This window comes from Protopterus annectens, chromosome 3.part0 (assembly GCF_019279795.1).
Source record: "Protopterus annectens isolate FY-2018-M chromosome 3.part0, PAN1.0, whole genome shotgun sequence".
Lineage (NCBI taxonomy): Eukaryota > Metazoa > Chordata > Ceratodontiformes > Protopteridae > Protopterus > Protopterus annectens.
Genome location: NC_056731.1, coordinates 463,291,255 through 463,303,653, shown reverse-complemented (window position 1 = coordinate 463,303,653; position 12,399 = coordinate 463,291,255). Strand labels below are relative to the sequence as shown.

At 45.1% G+C, this 12,399-nt stretch overlaps 1 protein-coding gene across 1 annotated transcript in view; it reads right to left on the bottom strand.

Annotated features, from left to right (window-relative positions):
* Positions 1–12,399, bottom strand: part of TRIO (trio Rho guanine nucleotide exchange factor) — a 5,137,669-nt gene that overhangs the window by 2,800,563 nt on the left and 2,324,707 nt on the right. The gene's annotated exons all lie outside the window — the stretch shown is intronic.

The window sequence follows — 12,399 nt, the reverse complement described above, 5'->3', positions numbered from 1 at the left end:
CATGCTTAGTCCGTCTGCCAGTGTATTTAATTTTCCTGGCAGGAATTGAGCTTGTAGGTGCACTTGGTAGCGCAAAGCTGTGTTCCACAATGCAATGGCTAGTTTGTAGAGGGGGTAAGAATGTGTACCCCCCTGCTTGTTTATGTACCACATAACAGTGGTGTTGTACATGTTTACCATTAGTTGTCCTGGGAGAATGTGGTCCTTGAAGGCTGTCAGAGCATTCTGTACAGCTAACATTTCTTTTTGATTGATATGCAGCTGCATTTGACTTGGGTTCCATTTGCCCTGAATGCACTTCCCTGCCAGGTGAGCCCCCCCATGCATAGTCTGATGTGTCTGTTAGGGTTTGGGCGGCAGGGGGTGGTGTGAAAGGTAGTCCCTTGTTTTGGTGACAGGCCTCTGCCCACCAAAGGAACTCAAGCCATAGGCAAGGTATGATAGGAATCATTGCTTCTAGATCCTGAGAATGTTGACACCATAGGCTTTTTAGATACCACTGTAGTTTCCTCATATACAGTCTATTGCATATGGAATTAGAAGAATGCAGGATGCCATGAACCCCAAGGCTTGCAGTATTTGTCTTGCAGACAGCAGGGCTTTTGTGGCCACTTGTTTGAAGTAGGTTGTCAAATGAATTTGTTTCTCCGGCATGAGGTAAAGCTATCTGGGAAGTTGTATTCAAGCTTGCTCCCAGGAATATAATTTGTTGACAGGGTGCCAGGTGTGATTTATTTTCGTTTATGGTGTATCCCAGACAAGTTAGAACCCTTTGTATAAAGGCCAGATGACTGAAAAGTATGTCCTGGCTTTCTGCCTGAATTAGACAATCTTCCAGGTATGGGTATATTTGAATATTTCTTTGCCTGAAAATGCAATAACTGGAGCTAGGCACTTTGTGAATACCCTGGGTGCAGTAAATATGCCAAAGGGCAGTGCAGAAAACTGATAGTGTAGCCTGCTTTGAAGCGTAGGTATCTTCTGCAAGATTCCCTGATTGGGATGTGCAGGTATGCTTCTTTTAAATCTAGTGTTGCCAACCAGGTATCTTTGCCTAGCATAGGAAGCAATTGGAGAAGAGTCAGCATCTTGAATTTTGGAATCTCCAAAAAGGTGCTTAGAGTAGACAGGTCCAGAACAGGACATCATGAATTGTTTTTTTCTGGGTACCAGGAAAAGTCTTGAGTAGAAACCTTGTCCCTTTTCCTCTTCTGGTACCAGTTGAATAGCCCCCATGCTTAAGAGGGAAAGTACTTGTTTTTGGGCCTCTGCCCACTGATTTGGGGGTAGGTCCGGCCACCAGCTTGGCGTTGGCAACGTGTGGAAGTGAAATTTGTATCCCTGGGACACTATATTTAAAACCCATTTGTCCTGGGTAATGAGTACCCAAATTCTTTGCATGAAGAGCAATCTTTCCCCCCAAAGGGGCAGTCAGTTGATAAGAGCTTGGAAATTTTAAAAGGAAGTCTTTGAGACAGTTTACCATAGGGGGGGAGTCTTACTTCCAGAATTGGAAGTGGATGCCCCCCACACAGCTTAGTCCTGTGTGTCTCCTGGGACTGAAACCTGGGGTTTTTGTTGTGTCTGGGTTTGGCTTGAGAAGACCTGGAAGGGGCTGGAAAGGACCAATTTTTAGAGGGCCAGTGCCTACTAAATCTAGCAGGCTGGACTTGTAAGAAATCTTTAACAGTTTGCATAGATTTAGCTTCATCTTCCATCTTTTCAAGTACTTCCTCAGCCTTGTTGCCAAACAGGCGGTCCTGATTTAAGGGAGCATCCAACAATTTAACTTTAACATGATCAGGCAAAGATTGCTCCTTAAGACAAGCATGCCTTCTGTGCACAGACCCAGTAACAGCAGTCCTGCAAGAGGCCTCTAATGAATCAAAACCACATTGCAAAGTATGTTTTCCAACTTGTTCAGCAGAATGCATTAAATCCTGTAATTCTTTATTTTCCACACAGACAGGAATCATCATCATTTTCTGTTTAAGCAGTCCAATAACATGCTGCTGATACTTAACACATGAAAAGTACAGTTGTGTACACTTACCATAAATGTAGATGCTCAAGTGTATTCACTGTTGCAGTCATTACATTTGGGTAATCTGCTGGCAGCTTGCCCACAGTCTGCCTGAATTCCAAAGTCTTGGGTCTTGCGTCGGTTGCTGTCTCCTCTTCCATGACGTCAGGTTGTCGGGGGTATAAAACATGCTGCCGACGCCATTTTCTTTAGTTTTTCTTGCCACCGATGTCAGGTGCCCCCAAAAAGGTAGCAAAAATATATACATACATACATACATACATCAACATAAACTTTACCTTCATCTACAAGCAAATACAGCACATAGGTTGTAGAAGATAGAAAAGGAAAGATAAACTCCAGAATGACAGGGGGATGGCGGGAGGGTAACTTGGACTGCAACAGTGAATACACTCGAACATCTACATTTATGTTAAGTGTACACAACTGTACTATGTTCTTCGTGTTTCACTGTTGCAGTCATTACATTTGAGTAGAATCCCAAAGCTATGGTTGGGAGGCTGGAGCTAAACAGCATTAGGTGTGGCTATACGGCCCTGCAGAAAGTACAGTTTTGTACCTACCATAAATGTAGATGTCCGATAGGTATGCATCTGCAGTCATAACATATGGGTTGTCCTGCCTCAGGCAGCCCTTCGGTCGGCCGGATTCCAAAGTCTGGGTCTGGCCTCGGCTGATGTCGCACTTCACCCGACATCACAGCTTCTGGGGTATAAAGGCATCAGCCGACGCCATTTTCCTCAGTGTTTCTTGCCCCAGATGCCAGGTGCCCTCTAGGAAGGCTAAATTTGGATAAATGTTGAAAATTCCAAACAGTAGAAAGCAAAATGTATATATATATATATGTATACAGATATACATACAAACAAATACACCATAACAGATTCCCCCAGCTAGCTAAAAAGAGGGGTAAGCACCCTAGGAATACCACAGAGGGGAAGGAGGGTGGGTAATCCTGACTGCAGATGCATACCTATCTGACATCTACATTTATGGTAGGTACAAAACTGTACTATGTCCTTCAAGGATGCATCTGCAGTCATAACATATGGGTAGAATACCATAGCCAAACTGGGGGAGGAGGCACTAAGATAATGATGGTGTAGTTAAGATCCCCTGTAAAACTGCAGTTGCAAAACCTGCTCGGGATCTGAAGTATAAAGGAAGATTGTAATGCTTGGCAAATGTATGCACGGAGCTCCAAGTAGCAGCTTCTAAAATGTCTTTGGTAGCCACTCCTCGTAGGAAAGCTGTAGTGGTGGCTGCGGCTCTTGTGGAGTGAGGCCTGATATTTTCAGGAGTTGTCTTTCCATGAAAAGAGTAGCATAATCGAATGCAATTTCCTATCCATTTTGAAATTGTCTGTTTGGAAATTGCTTTTCCTTGCACTCCTATTGCATATGCTACCAGAAGCTGGTCAGTTTTTCTGCTGGTTTTAGTTCTGTCCAGATAGTAGCGTAGTTGTCTGTGTACATCCAAAGTGTGCAATAGTTTTTTCCCCCTGTTCTGTGGGTTAGGGAAGAACGTAGGCAAATGAATAGCTTGGTTCAAGGATACCCTGGATACCACCTTTGGCATGAAAGTAGGATTGGTTCTGAGAGACACTCTATCCTGGTGGAAGATAAGGAAAGGCTGCACTGCCATTAATGCCTGTAACTCGGAATACCCTTCTTGCTGAAGTGATTGCTAGAAGGAAAGCAGTTTTCCAAGATAAGAACTGTAAGTCTGCTGATGCTGCTGGTTCAAAAGGGGGAAGTGTTAATTTTTCCAGCACAAAATTGAGATCCCATGCAGGTAGAGATGGTTTCCTTGGAGGTTTTACAGTTTTGATCCCTCTTAAGAATTGTCTGAGGAGGGGGTGTGAGAAGATAGGAGGATCCATGTTGTACTCTGCTGAAATTGCTGAAGCATGAATCTTAATGGAAGAATAGGACAGGCCATTGTGGAACAGTTCTGCTAAGTATTCTAGGATGTGTGCTAGGTTTGCCAGTGTGACATTTGTACCCTTTGATGCACTCCAAATGAGGAATCTCTTCCATTTAGCTGAGTATGTTTTTCTTGTGGAGGGTCTGCGAGCCTCCAGGATAATGTCCTTGACCCTCTGAGATAAAACATTTTGGTTCTGTTTTATGCAATTTTCCAGGCAGTTAGCTGCAACGTTTTCAAGTTTGGATGCAGGGTCTTGTAGTTGTTCTGTTAGAAGTAAAGGCCATAGAGGTAGAGGCCATGAGTTCGTCCGAGACATGCTTCTCAGTAGCGGATACCAATGCTGCCTTGGCCAGTCTGGAGCTATCAGAATCACCTTTGGCTGTTCCTCCCTGATCTTCAGTAGAACTTTGTACATCAATGGGAGAGGTGGAAAAGCATAAACTGTCAGGGCCTTCCATCTGAAAGAAAGGGAGTCCACCCTCCAGGCTTGTGGGTGGTATTCTCTTGAGCAGAATTTCTTCAGTTGGTGGTTGAGTGGGGAGGCGAACAGGTCTATCTCTGGCATTCCCCATTTCTTTGTTATGTTTTTGAAGATGTCTGGATGCAGCATCCATTCGTGAGCATCCGTGGTAGTTCTGCTTAAGCTGTCTGCTAGTGAATTCTCTTTTCCTGGTACGAATTTGGCCTGCAGCTGAATGTTGAGATTCAGGCCTAGGTTCCACAGGTCCATTGCCATCCGGCATAGAGGGTAGGAATGCGTGCCTCCCTGTTTGTTGATGTACCACATGACTGTGGTATTGTCTGTCCTTATCAGCAGATGTCCTTGCTGGAGGAATGGTTTGAATGCCTCGATTGCATGCTTCACTGCCAGCATCTCCTTTAGATTTATGTGTAGATTCAGCTGGTCTTGAGACCATAGGCCTTGGATATACTTGTCTTCCATGTGTGCCCCCCAGCCTAGGTCTGAGGCGTCCATGGTGATGGTCTGCCTTGGTTGTGGTTTGTGGAAAGGCAACCCTCTGTTGGTCTGGCAGGCTTGAGCCCACCACAGGAATTCTTTTTTCAGGCATGGAATGCTTGGTATCATGATTTCTAGACTGTGTCTGTGTTGAGACCATACATTCCTTAGGTACCATTGTAATTTTCTCATATGCAGCCTGGCGTGCGGGATCAAGATTATGCAAGATGCCATGTAACCCAGGGCCTACAGGACTTTCCTTGCAGTAAGCTGAGTTTGTCTTGTCAAAGCCATGAAGTAGACTGGTAGTTGCTTTTGTTTTTCTTCTGTGAGAAAAGCCATCTGAGTTATTGTGTCCAGTTCTGCACCCAAAAATGTTATCCTTTGGGATGGCACTAGTCTTGACTTCTTGATGTTGACAGTGTATCATCCCAAGGCTTGTAACAGTTGTATGACATAGGCCAAATCCTTTATTATTTTTGTCTTGTTGTCCGCTTGTATTAGGCAGTCGTCCAGGTATGGGTAGATTTGAATTCCCTGAAGCCTGCAATGTGCAATTACTGATGCCAGGCATTTCGTGAATACTCTGGGCGCAGTAGATAAGCCAAAGGGCAATGCTGAGAATTGATAATGCTCTGATCCTGCAAGAAATCTGAGGTGTCTTCTGCAATCTGGTCGTATAGGGACGTGCAGGTATGCCTCCTTGAGATCTAGAGTCACCAGCCAAGACTCCTTGCCCAACATGGGAAGAAGTTGCTGTAGGGTCAGCATCTTGAATTTTGGTACAATGAGATATGCGTTTAGTGCGGACAAGTCAAGAATAGGCCTCCATTGGTTTTCTTTTCTTGGTACAAGGAATAGTCTGGAGTAAAATCCTTGTCCTTGTTCCATAGATGGTACCCTTTCTATTGCTCTCATCCTTAGTAAGTTGATGATTTGTTTTAGAGCCTCTGGCTTCTGGCGTGGTGGAAGGTTTGGCATTCCTCTCTTTTTTGGTAAAGTGTGGAAGTGAAACCTGTAGCCTTTGTCTATTGTTTGCAATGTCCATTTGTCTCCTGTAATACAATGCCAGTTGTTTGAAAATAAAGCCAACTTTCCGCCCAAGGGTGCTTCCAGTTGCTCCCTGGTAGGCGGAATCAGAGCCAAGTCATTGTGTCTGTCCTGTGGAAGTGGTTGTAGTCGCAGCTGTGGCGGTGGTACTCTGGTTGGCAGGTTGCCACTGACGACCCCTGTAGGCACCCCTAGATTGACCTCTGCCTCTTGGGCGTCTATTTCTGCCTCTCTGTGCTCTGGAGCTGTCTGGAAAGGACCAATTTTTTGAAGGCCAGTTTCTGCTGAACCTCGGAGGTTGGACCTGCAGAAAATCCTTGACTGTTTGCACAGATTTAGCTTTTTCTTCCACTTTCTTTAGAATCTCCTGTGCAGGGGAGCCAAATAAACTTTGTTTCTCCATAGGGGCATCTAGGAGTTTAGACTTGACATGGTCTGGCAAGGATTGCTCTTTTAGCCAGGCATGCCTTCGAATTACTGCTCCAGTCATAGCTGATCTAAATGAAGCCTCCAGTGCATCATAGCCACATTTTAAAAAATGATTACTGACCTGCTGAGAGTTGTGTACCAAATCCTGAAGGGCCTTACGGTCTAAAGGTTCAGGAGAGGAAAGCTTTTTATTCAGCTGATCTAACAAAAATTCCTGGTACTGTATCATATGGAATTGACAGTTTAAAGCCCTGGCAGAAAGAGTAGCAGATGTATAAACCTTTTTACCCCATCTCTCTAATGCTCTTGACTCTCTTTCAGAGGGTAGGGGGTTTTTGGCAGTGGCAGCTGCAACACCCTTTGGGCCCTGAGAAATAGTTTCTGGGTCTGCAGCATGGGCCTTATACAAGTGGAAGTGAGAATCCAGGACCCTGTAATATCTGTCAGGTTTGGCAGGGGCCGGAGGAAGAGAATCAGGGGCAGAACTTGCATCATTGTATGAATCATCAACAACTGTAAGTACAGGTGGTATGGCTAAAGGCCTATGCTGTGGCAAGTGTAAAAAGGTCCTTAGCCTTTTCCTAGAATCAGAAAAATCCTGACCCTGCCATTGAAAGTGTTCCCTCATTGAGTGTAAAGTTTCCCCAAAGGAAAATTCTTCTGGGGGGGAGGCAGAAGGAATTGAGTCTTCTGCATCCGAATCCTCATAAGGTGAGTATGGTCCTTCCTGATGGTCTGAGACATCTGATCCATCCGAGGAATAATCAGAGGAGAGAGGTTCAGGGGGTTCAGTCCTAGGCCTTTTGTCAGGAGGAGGTTGTGAGGCCCTGTCTGGGTGAGGTTGGGATCCCCTAATCAGAGATATAAGGTCCTCAGCAAGGCTGAGAATCTGAGAACTTGAGGAAGGTCTCTGAGAGGAAGCTTTTGTTGGTAAGGCCTTGGGAATTTTAGCTGCTTTAGCCCTGGAGAAGGCCTTAATAGACATGGAAGCAGGGGGTCTAGCTGCCCCACATGCAGGAGTAGAGATGTCCAACGGAATGGTGTCGGACAATTCTTGTGCGCCTGCTTCTTCGGGAGGAATTTCTGTAGCCGCCTCAGCCGGGGCCTCTCTGGCCTCGGTTGTCGGAGGCATGCTTTCGGCAGAAGGAAGAACCGAGGACTCTGTTTCAGCCGAAACCGAGACACTCGCGGTAGGCCTAACCGTGGTTTCAGCCGAAACCGCGGGCCGCGAGTGTCGGTCCTTTTCCTTGTGTTTTTGGCTAAATGTGTAGTCGGAGTCTCCGACGGCATTTTATATGCAAAAGCGGGACCAAAAAACTCTTCTGCAAACTCCGACCGACGTCTAAGTGTCCGTCGGTTGAAGGAAGCACAGGCTAAACAAGCTGATACGTCGTGGTCTGGGCCTAAGCAAGGAAGGCAGTAAGAGTGGAAATCCTTATGAGGTATTTGTTTCCCACAAGTTAAACAATTATTTACTTTGTCTGACATCGGCTGAGGCAAGAAAGAGTCCCCAACGGGGTACTTAGCTTTTTTAGAGGTCTTTGGTAGCTGAAATCTCTGGATCTGACCTAGCGGCACTTGCGAACAGCTTCTGCTTTGGGCACCGCGCGGCAAGAAAGACTGGGGAAAATGGCGTCGGCTGATGCCTTTATACCCCAGAAGCTGTGACGTCGGGTGAAGTGCGACATCAGCCGAGGCCAGACCCAGACTTTGGAATCCGGCCGACCGAGGGGCTGCCTGAGGCAGGACAACCCATATGTTATGACTGCAGATGCATCCTTGAAGGACATCTGCAATGGCAAAGCCTGCCCTGGACTTAAGAGTAGAGAGGCAAATGATAATGCTTTGTAAAGGTGTGAACAGAACTCAAAGTAGCAGCCTCTAGAATGTCTTTGGTTGGCACTCCTCTGAGAAAGGCTGCTGAAGTAGCTGCAGCTCTGGTGGAATGAGACCTAATGCCCTTGGGCACAGGTTTACCATGGTGTAAGTAGCAGAAACGGACGCAGCGGCTTATCCACTTTGAAATTGGATGCTTTGAAATAGCCTTTCCTTCTGATCCTGCAGCATGTCACTAGTAAATGTTCAGTTTTTCTTAGAGCTTTAGTCCTGCTCAAGTAGAATCTTTGCTGTCTGTGCACATCCAAGGAATGCAGAATTCTCTCCCCCTTCTTCTGCGGATTTGGATAAAAGGTTGGTAGAGGAATTGTTTGGTTAAGAGCCACACTGGAAACCACCTTAGGCATAAATGTAGAATTTGTCCTCAGAGACACCCTGTCTGGGTAAAATATGATAAAAAGCTCTACAGCCATGAGGGCCTGTAGCTCTGCAACTCTTCTTGCTGAAGTAATTGCTAGTAGCAGAGTTATTTTCCAAGATAAGAACTTCACATCACCAGTAGCAGCTGGTTCAAATGGAGACAGGGTGAGCTTTTCCAACACATAATTGAGGTCCCATGCAGGTAATGGTGATCTTCTAGGAGGCCTTAATTTTTTTTCTCCTCTAAGATACTGCTTTAGTAAAGGATGAGAAAAGATTGGTGGCTCTGTATTGTAATGAGCCGAAATGGCACAAGGATAGGCCTTTGTCAAGCATCTCAGTTAAGTATTGTAATATCTGAGGAATATTTGGTTCTGCTGTATCAGTTCCTTGTGCTTGATTTCAAGCACAAAATCTCTTCCATTTCTCAGCATAAGATTTTATAGTACTAGGCCTTCTGGCTTCCAAAATGACATCCATCACAGCTTTACTGAGAGGTGGTGTTTGTATAACTACATGATCAGCCATGCTGCCAGGTTTAGTGTCTGTAGTTGACTGCAAGATCTGATTGTTTTGCTGGGACAGTAGTTGAGGTCTTTGAGGTAAGGTCCAAGCTGGGTATTGAGACAAGTTCCTTAGCATTGTGTACCAGTATTGGTGGGGCCGGTCCGGGGCAATTAGTATCATCTTTGGTTTCTCTTGTCTGACTTTTAGGAGGACCTTGGGGAGAAGAGGCAGAGGAGGAAAGGTGTAAACTGATAGGTTTTTCCAACTGAACGATAGGGCATCCACTTTCCATGCTTGTCTGTGATAAATCCTTGTGCAGAATCTTTTCAATTGATAATTTTGAGGAGAGGCAAATAGAGCTATGTCTGGGCTCCCCCATTTCTCTGTTATCATACTGAAGACTTGTGGATTTAGTTTCCACTCGTGAGGGTCCATAAGGTTTCTGCTTATATCGCCTGTATTTTACTTTCCTGGCAGGAATTGAGCTTGAAGATGTATTTGGTAGGTGAAAGCTGTGTCCCACAGTGCCATGGCTAATCTGCAAAGGGGGTATGAGTGTGTGCTCCCTTGCTTATTTATATACCACAGGACCATGGTGTTGTCCGTCTATCAGTAGTTGTCCTGTATGAAGCAAGTCCTTGAACGCTGTTAGGGCATTTTGAACAGCTAGTATCTTTCTGGTCGATATGTAGATGCATTTGTTGTGGGGCCATATGCCCTGAATGCATCTTCCTGCCATATGGGCCCCCCCAAACATAATCTGATGTGTCTGTTGTTAAGGTTTGGCTGGCAGGGGGTAGAGTGAAGGCCTGTCCCATGTTTTAGTGACATGCCTTTGCCAACCATAGAAACTCCTGTTGTAGGCAGGGAATGAGAAGAATCATTGCTTTCAGACTGTGAAAATGTTGACTCCATAAACTTTTTAGGTACCACTTGAAGTTTCCTCATATGCAGTCTTGCATATGGAATCAGTAGGATGCAGGATGCCATGAAGCCCAGAGCCTGCAGAATTTGTCTTGCAGATAACTGGGTTTTTGTTGCCATCAATTTGAAGTACGTAGTCAGTTGCCTTTGCTTGTCTGGCGTGAGGTAAGCCATCTGGGCAGTTGTATTCAAGCTTGCACCCAGGAATGTTATCTTTTGAGAGGGTACCAGTTATGGTTTCTTTTCGTTTACTGTGTACCCTAGGCATGTTAGAAGCTTTTCACAAACGCCAGGTGTCGAAGAAGAATGTCCTTGTTCTCTGCTTGAATGAGACGGTCATCAAAGTAAGGAATTACTTGTATACTTCTTTGTCTGCAAAATGCAATTACTGGTGCCAGGCACTTTGTAAAGACCCTGGGCGCAGTAGATAAGCCAAAGGGCAGTGCAGAGAATTGGCAATGCATTAAGCCAGCCTTGAATCTGAGGTATTTCCTGCACGACTGTCTTATTGGGACATGCAGGTATGCCTCTTTTAGGTCTAAGGTCACCAGCCAAGAATTAATGCCCAGCATGGGCTGAAGTTGCTGCCAAGTCAGCATTTTAAATTTTGGAATGTCCAGGTGTATGTTCAAAAATCGATAAATCCAGTACTGGCCGCCAGGCCTGAGTAAAAACATTGTCCTTTTTCCTGTTCTGGTACTGGCTGAACGACCCCCATATCCATGAGGGAAGTAACCTGTTTATGTGCCTCTGCCCATTGATTTTTTGGCAGATCTGGCCAACCATTTGCCATTGGCAGTGTGTGGAAATGGAATCTGTATACCTTTGATACTATGTTTAGTACCCACTTGTCCTGGGTTATTAACTGCCAATTTTGAGCAAAAAGTGCTAATTTTCCCCCTATGGGTGCTGCCAAAAGATAAGTGTTTGGTGTAGGCAGAGGGAAGTCATTGGGATTGTTTTCTGTAGCTTTGCGCTTTATCTCAGATTTGGAGGTAGAAGCGCCCCACTGCTTTGACCTGTATGTATCTTGCACCTGGTATCTGGAACCCTTAGGGGGGTCTGGATTTGCCCCTTTGAGCTCTGTCTGACACTGGAAAGGACCAATTTTCTGTAGGCCAGTGTCTACTGAGTCATGGTGGCTGCACTTGTAAGAAGTCTAACAGTTTGCATAGACTTAGCTTGGTCTTAGATTTTCTTTAAAACCTCTTCTGCCTTAATACGAAACAGAGAATCATGCTGTAAAGGTGCATCTAAAAATTTAGCTTTAACATGATCAGGCAAATTTTGTTCCTTTAGCCAGGCATGCCTCCTAATCACAGATCCAGTAACTGCGGCCCTGCAGGAGGCCTCTAAGTAGTCAAAACCACATTGCAAAGTATGCTTTCCAACCTGTTCAGCTGCATGCAATAATTCCTGCAATTCTTTATGTTCTGCGCATTCAGAAATCATCATTTTCTGTTTCAGCAATCCCATAACATGTTGTTGGTACTTAAGCATATGAAACTGACAGTTTAAGGCCCTGATTGCCAAGGTTGCAGATATATAAACCATTTTTTCCCCATGTGTCCACTGCCCTTGAATCTCTGTCAGAGGGGGTAGGATTTTTTGCTGTTGAGGCCTTAACTCCCTTTGGACCCTGTGAAATAGTTTCAGTATCAGCAGCAGGGTTTCTAAATAAACATTTATGTGAGTCAGGGAACCTGTAATATCTGTCAGGCTTACTGGGAGCCGGAGGTAAGAAGTCAGGGGTCAAGCTTGACTCCGAAGAGACATCATCCACAATGTCTAAAACAGGGGAAATGGCTAAAGGCCTGTGCTGAGGAAGAAGGAAATCCCTGAGCCCCCTTTTTGATTCTGAGAAGTATTGACTCTCCCAGTGAAAATGCTCCCTCAAAGTATGCAAGGTTTCCCCAAATGAATAATCCTAATGAGGAGATGCAGATGGTATAGACTCCTCTGCATCAGAATCCTCATAGGGAGGTATAGATAATTCCTGATCAGAAGAAACAGAAACCTGATCTAAAGATTCATAATCAGTGTCTTGCCTAGGCCTCTTATCTGGAGGGGGATTGGTACCCCTGATCAAGGTAATAAGGTCTTCAGCCATTTTGATCATCTGTTTTTTAGACATAGAGGCCTGTGCACGTGGCTCATGCATCGTTTGTTTTAGTTTTAGAAGTTGCCTTTGTCTTTGGTTTTGCAGCTGTCATCAGTTTGATATATAAATGTTGAGGTCTGAATACACCCTCTGAAGTCGGTGCCTGCTCAGCGGCTCCGGACCCATCCGACGGAGATTCAT